Raw genomic sequence first — 7,301 nt, forward strand, 5'->3', positions numbered from 1 at the left:
TAATGAATTGAAATTTTTTAAAAAATCAGGCCCTCTGCCACTAACAGTCTAAGGAACACAGGTCTAGAGCTCTTTCCATAACTTCAGGGAATCTTCACATTAGGCATCAAAATTGAGTTTGTCATCTACAACCCTAGATGGGTTCATCCTCTTGAATCATTGCCCAGTTTAGGGGATCCCCAACTACTTGGTCTCCTATACGAACCCAGATGCCAACAGCGACTCCTTCCACTCCTCCCTCTTCTCCCTCCTATCCAACCTACCTATTTCTCAGTTCCATCTTCTTGCCTCCCTTCCTTCCGGTCTCACTTCATGCCCGCATGTTCTCCCTTCTGGACCATTAACATGGATCCCTGGTTGGATACCTGCTTCCAGCTCCTACTTCATTCCCTGAAAATCCATCCTCTCAAAACCTACTAGGTCATATGCGTGAGCCCAGGATTGGCCATGGCACTGTACCCTTTAAATGGCTTTGGTGACCATCCGTCCCTGTGTTACAGATGCCACTTTCTGTAAGGTTTTGCAGAAGCCCCCACACCCACTAATCTAGCCTCTGCTTGCCTTCACTTAACCGGTGGACAATATCAAACTGTAGTTTGTGGTTGCCATCCACACAGGACACTGTTGTCCCTGGGACTTATGCTGCTACTGGGTCTCTGCCTGACCTCATCCCATCCCTTCATACCTTCAGAACATGAGAGTGCTAGTTTTTCTCATAGATCCTGATTTCAGTTCCTTTTGGATAAATATGCAGATGTGGGACTGATAGATCATGTGGCCATTCTATATTTAAGTGTTCTCTTAGGCAAAACACATTTGTTCACTCTATTTATAATACCCTAGACTTTCTGATTTCTAGAACCCACTTTGCCTAGGTTCTTGTACCTATTATCCTTAAAAATTATCAATCACATGATGCTAACACAAGTGTAGACATTTAAGTTTTTTAAATGCCACAACTTTTTGACTTCTTTTCTTTTAAGATTTTATTTATTTATCTTTAGAGGGGAAGAGAAAGAGAGAGGGAGTGAAATATCAATGTATGGTTACTTCTCATGTGTCCCTTGCTGGGAACTGGCCTGCAACCCAGGCATGTGCCCTGACTGGTGATTGAACTGGTGACCCTTTTGTTCATAGGCTGGCACTCAACCCACTAAGCCACACCAGCCAGGGCTATATGTAATTTTTGGAGGAGCCTCCACACTGCTTTCCACAGCAACTGCACCATTTTTGCATTCCTATCAGCACTGTGCAAGGGTCTCCTTTTCTCCACCAACACTTACTGTCTTATTGTTTTTCATATTAATCATCTTGACGGGTTTGAGTTGATATCTCAATGTGGTTTTTGATTTGTATTTCTCTGATGATTAGTGACATTAAGCATTTTTTCATGTGTCTGTTGGTCTTTGTAGAATTATTCACAATAGCCAAGATGCAGAAACAACTAAATGTCCATAGAAATGTGAATGGATGAAGAAAAAGCAGTACCTACATACAGTAGAATATTAATCAGTATTTTTTTTAAAAGGAAATTCTGCAATATGGGTTAATGCAGACAAACATTGAGGGCATTACGCCACGTGAAATAAGCCAGTCGCACAAAGACAAATATTTTGTGATTCCACTTACTTGACATATCTTTTCCCTCTTCTACCTGTGAGAAAGTGGCTGGTGATTATTCCCTAAATGCCCTCTCCAAAGGTTGTTGGTTTGCTGTTCTGTTATTTGCATTTTTATGTGTGTCTGCATGCTGAATCATTTATAGCTCCCTATTCATTGTTAGAGAAATAAATACTTTGAAGTTTATTTTACATTTCTGAGAGAGAAACTGAATGGCTCTTCCTTGTTTTGGTTAGAGACGTGCAACAAGCCAGGGAGGGGTACAGAGGTCAGTGAGAAGGAAATCTCCAAGCAATTCGCACACAAGTAAGACATTTTGTCGGATAAGGTGTAAGCCTGGAAGTTTTCCTTTTCTTTCTATCAGTAATATTATCAACCACTTACAGAAAAGAGTCACCCAGATCTGAGAATAAAGGGACAAGACATGAACACAAGGCTATTCAGCTGCATTCACCGCCTAACCGAAGGGCATATTATTACTAGAAGATTTTACTGCTAGATTTGACACCTTAGGGATAATAGAATAGAGAAAGGAAATTGTTAATTGTCATGAAAAGGTACAACACAGTGTATCAATGAATTCATGGGTCAATGTTCAAGAAATGTGAACTTCCACAGTTCAGATTATGCTTTTTTCCTCTTCTTTCCTTTCTTCCTCAAAAAACATAACTGCTACTTATTCCTTCAGCAGAAGAAAAGTGAAATGCACTAGACATTATAAGAGTAAAAGTAAATATCACCAAGGAATCTTCAGGAAGATGGAAGGCCACACGACCTACTTGGGAATTAGAAGTGCCAAGGATTAAGAAAGGTGGAGGAAATGCAGATATAAAGAATGAAATCAGTTATTTAGCCTCAGGAGGCTAATCTTTCGAAAGATCAATTATATACTTGAAAATGCAGCTCTCAATTCCGGAAGTGTATTTGTAGTGCCTAGCCTGCTGAGGCCACGTATAATACTGAAGAAACGTAGCCCCTCGTGACAGCAGTCAGAGAGCTTACAGCAACATTTTCTGTGTCTGTAATCAGTGTTGTTCGAAAGTTATAAACATTACCTGTGGGTGTTGGAAAGGGCAGACGAGGCACTATTGTTAAAAGCTTTAATTAGTAAAATATTTCTGGAGAACAGATTGGCAGTATAAAACAAAGGCTTTAAAATGTTGTGTGCTTGACATCCCTGATCACTAGGGAAACACAACAGCCCATCAAGATCGCATTGAGATACCACCTCACACCCGTTAGGATGCTACCGTGGGAGCTTGCTAGGGCTGCTGAAACGAAACACCACAGACTAGGTGCTTAAACAGTAGCTATTTACTTTCTCACAGTTCTGGAGGCTGGAAATCCAAGAGAGGGTATGGGCAAGTTTGGTTCTTCTTAGACTGGGCTTCTTGTCTTGCAGATTGTCACTTTCTAACTGGGTCCTCACATGACCTTCCTTCTGTGCATGCACGGGGAAGGAGTGAAATCTCTGGAGGTGCTTATTCTTCATGAGGACACTAGTCTTATAGGACTTGAGCTGCATCATTATGACTTCATTTATTCTTTGTTGCAGCCTTAAAGTCTTTATCTTCAAATGTAGTCGTACTGGGGGTTAGGACTTCAACATATGAATTTGTTTGGGGTGAGGTATGAGGGTCGTGCAATTCAATATATAGCAATTTCATTGTTTACAATAAGCTAAGATTAGAAATGGCTCAAATATCCACAAATAGGAAATTAACTAAACACAGCTCTGCATGTTCATGCAATAGAATGGTATGCAGGCATTAAATAAGATGATTTACATGTAGAGGCATATTTCAAAGATAATGTAGGTTTAGTTTCAAACCACCACAATAAGTTAAATCTCTCAATAAAACAAGTCATAAGCTTTTTAATTTTCTAATGCGCAGAAGGTTATGTTTTTACTATACTGTAGTCTTAAATGTACAATAGTGTTAGGTCTAAAAAACAATGTACATGCCTTAATTTTAAAATACCTTATTGCTTAAAAATTCTAATACTCATCTGAGCCTTCAGTGAATCATCATCTTTTCACTGGTGGAGGTCTTGGCTTGATGTTGATGAAAACACAATATTTGCAAAGCACAATAAAATGAGGGATTCCTGTATGTTTATTAACATGGAAAGATGCCATGATACAGTGAGTTATTAAAAGACACGTTTCAGAGCAATATGTATGAGTAAGCTCATTTTGTAAGTATATAAAAATGCATAAACAAATACATTTTCTAATTCCTCAGTGTGTGCGTGTGTGTGTGTGTAAATCATTTGGGAAGATACACATGATAAAGTAAAGCTAGGAGTAATTTTACTGGATGATGGGCTATGGTTGTTTTTTTATTTTAAAATTATTTTATTGCCTGATTATTTGACTTTGAGCATATTTTGTTCACATATTCCCAAAACATAGTTATTGTTTTGATTATTACAATTGGTCTTGGCTGGGTGGCTTAGTTGGTTGGCATGTTGTCCCATACACCAAAAGATTGTAGGTTCGATTCCCAGTCAGGGTACATACTTAGGTTGCAAGTTCCATTCCTATTGGGACACATTCAGGAGGCAACCAATCAGTTTCCCTCTTCCTGTCTCTCTCTAAAATCAATGAGCATATCCTCAGATGAGGATTAAGAAAAAATTACTACAGTTGAAGTGAGAATATTTAGGCTTAAATGTGAATCTGAAATAAATAGGCAAAGGAATCTATTGGCTATTTTTTAACTTTATTTTTATTTATTTATTGTAAAGATTTTATTTTAGTTTTTAGACAGAGAGGAAGAAAGGGAGAAAGAAAAAGGCAGAAATATTAATGTGTGGTTGCCTCTTGTGTGCCCCCAGCTGGAGACCTGGCCTGCAACCCAGGCATGTGCCCTGATTGGGAATCAAACCAGTGACCCTTTGGTTCATAGGCCAGAACTCTATCCACTGAGCCACACCAGCCAGGGCAACCTATTTGCTATTTTCCAATATGCCTTTAGGTTTGTATCAAAACCCAGAGGCTATGAATCGTACTCAAGTTTTGCCACTCAATTTTCAGTACCTATATCCGTTTCCTACATTTCTTTTTCATCTGGACAGTATCCTTTAGAAGATCTTATCCTTAGGCTGAGAAAATGATTACTTTTGTGCTAAGAGATATATGGCACCATGCTGGCCCTGTAGCAATTTGGCATTCAGTGGGCTTTCCTCCACTCTTTGAAAGCCTGGCCTGCTGTAGGCAGCTCTTTACCAATGCACTTTCTTTTTCCAGTCCATGTACTGCTAGACCAGATTGTCTTCTATGGCATAAACCCAATTGACATTTGATTTACCCTCTGGCAGCCACCCAACCATATCTGGACAAGCAGGCCTCACTGAACAGAGGACGTCAATATTTTTTTCTACAGTGTTTATCAGCTGTTTTTAAGCTGTTGAAATGATCTTGGCAATACCATTCAAAGTAATCCCTCTCTCCTCTTCCCCACCACCATTGTCCTCTGAAATCCAGCACCCAGTCTGCTTTTAGGCTTGTTTATCTTCCAGCCCTGGTGCTATGGAAGTTGTCAATCAAATCAGATGTATGAAGTTCTATTGTGAAAGGACTGCAAGGCACCGGACAGAATCAATACAGAAATAGATAATGAAGAAACAACCAGTTAAGCTGAATTAAATTAAGGAGTTTATAGTTTCACCTACAGCATAAGCACAGTTAGAGAAACAGCTTGGGAGGATACACCCAGTCTACCGATCGGCTTTCCACTTGCCTCTCCTCAGAATCTAGCTGCACGGTGGCAGAACCAGCAACAGCAATAGCTAGTTTCCCATATAGAGAGAAATTCTGTTAGGGAAGAAGAGAATTTCTCCCTCTACTTTCACATTCTAGAAGAAGTGCATAATTGGCCTATTGAGATTATTTTGTTGAGTATAAGTCATTAGTGTCTTTTTAGATTTCGAAAGTATACCAGAAGGTTAATCTCTAGATACAGATCAAATTGTTTTATATATAATAAAGAGATCACATGTACTCCCAGGCACTGGGGAGACAGGGAAAGAGCTTTAGCCAAAAAGAAGTTCATTCGCAGAGCAGCAAAAGAGCTTATTGAGAAAGATGACAATGAGAAATCCCTAACACCCACGAGGCTTCGAAATGTTAAGGATGATGTCATGCATTCAAATGCTGTTGTATTGCTAGGTTCTTCTTCGGTTGCTCACAGCATAAGTAAATGTCTGTTGGACACAGAAGTCTTACATTACGGATACCTAGAGGGGGGAGGGAAGGATTGTCCAGTGTGTGAAGCCTTCTAGAGATGACAGCAAGGAGAGCAATCGTCAAGAGACAGCAGAGAAACAAGCTGTGGTACAGACCAAGTCAGGAGTGCCTATAATTCAAGTCCTAAAGCCTACAAAAACCTACCAGAAAAAGGTGTGGGGAGGAAGGAAGCTGGCTAGATGCAGCCCTTTCACAGGAAGGGATATGCAGGTGGTAGTAATGTGGGTTCTAACACTATTGGAAACTATGCTATGCCCCATAATCTACATCATCACTTCAAGGTAACTATTATAACAGTTTCCTACTTGGGGATCAGAACACATTGAGCCATGAAGTGAGAATTAAGTAGTAAGTCCAAGGTCACCTGGGAGCCACTGACAGAACTAGGATGGCAGCCCAGGTAGGACCTCCTCTTATCTCGGCATCTCTCCACGGTGCCTGTGCGTATGTGTAAACATCCATCTGAAAGTGCCAGGATTTCTTTACCCCTGCCTTACCTGCCATTTGTCACTGTCTATTGGCAGAGCCGCCGCACCCAAAGCAGAGAGCATTCCGCTTTTCCAGAGCAACTGCAGATGACCCCATGTGCTTCGCTAGCATCTAGTGAGGAGTCAGTAAATTCCGTGAGCCTAGGGCCCTGTCCCTCTTCTATGTTTCCCTGTCTCAAAACCTTTGTGCCAAATTACTTATTGAGTAAAAGACTAGTATTTAAAAGGAAAGTTTGATCTATCTGGTTTTAAAGGTATATCTATGCCTAATCTTTTCTCAATCACTTTATAAAAGGAATTTCACATTGAGTACAATGGATAAGGTGCCCTTTAGGATGGATAAGGTGCCCTCTCTCTTGACTTGAAAAATTCGTACAAGTAATTCATATTCTTATAGATAAATTAAAAATTACAGATAAGCAAAGAGAAAAAATGAAACTACCCATAATTCCACTGCCTAGAGATAAGCCCCATTAATACTCTGACATGGAGCGTGCTCTTCGCTGTGAGTAATGCTCAGAAACCAGCGCTCCCCCTCTCCAAGAAGCACTGGGCATGCACAGGGATGTGAACCGTGAGCATCATTCACTGACACTGTGCTGTTGAACCTGGTTTCAGAATCACTCAGGAGAGCAACAGAAAAACAGCAGCGGAATAATCTATGTGAACAGAGCATGCCTTCCCATTCTTTGGCCACGTGGTGTTTAAAAGCTGTAGATGCTCTTTTGGACTGACGGCCTGTGTGCTTCCTGCCCAGTTCTGAACGGAGGAACTCCCATCCCCTCACCGCAGATTGACTGCACTTCAGTCTGGCACAAAAGTGATCAAATTAGACTATATTTGAAAAATAAAAGCTCCGCTTTTATTAGTACTTCAGACTGGATCCATTACATAAATGATTCTACAGTGACCATTCTAATATATAAATGTAGCAACTTAGT

Source organism: Sturnira hondurensis, unplaced genomic scaffold (assembly GCF_014824575.4).
Source record: "Sturnira hondurensis isolate 20B ecotype Veracruz unplaced genomic scaffold, ASM1482457v3 Scaffold0005252, whole genome shotgun sequence".
Taxonomy (NCBI): Eukaryota; Metazoa; Chordata; class Mammalia; order Chiroptera; family Phyllostomidae; genus Sturnira; species Sturnira hondurensis.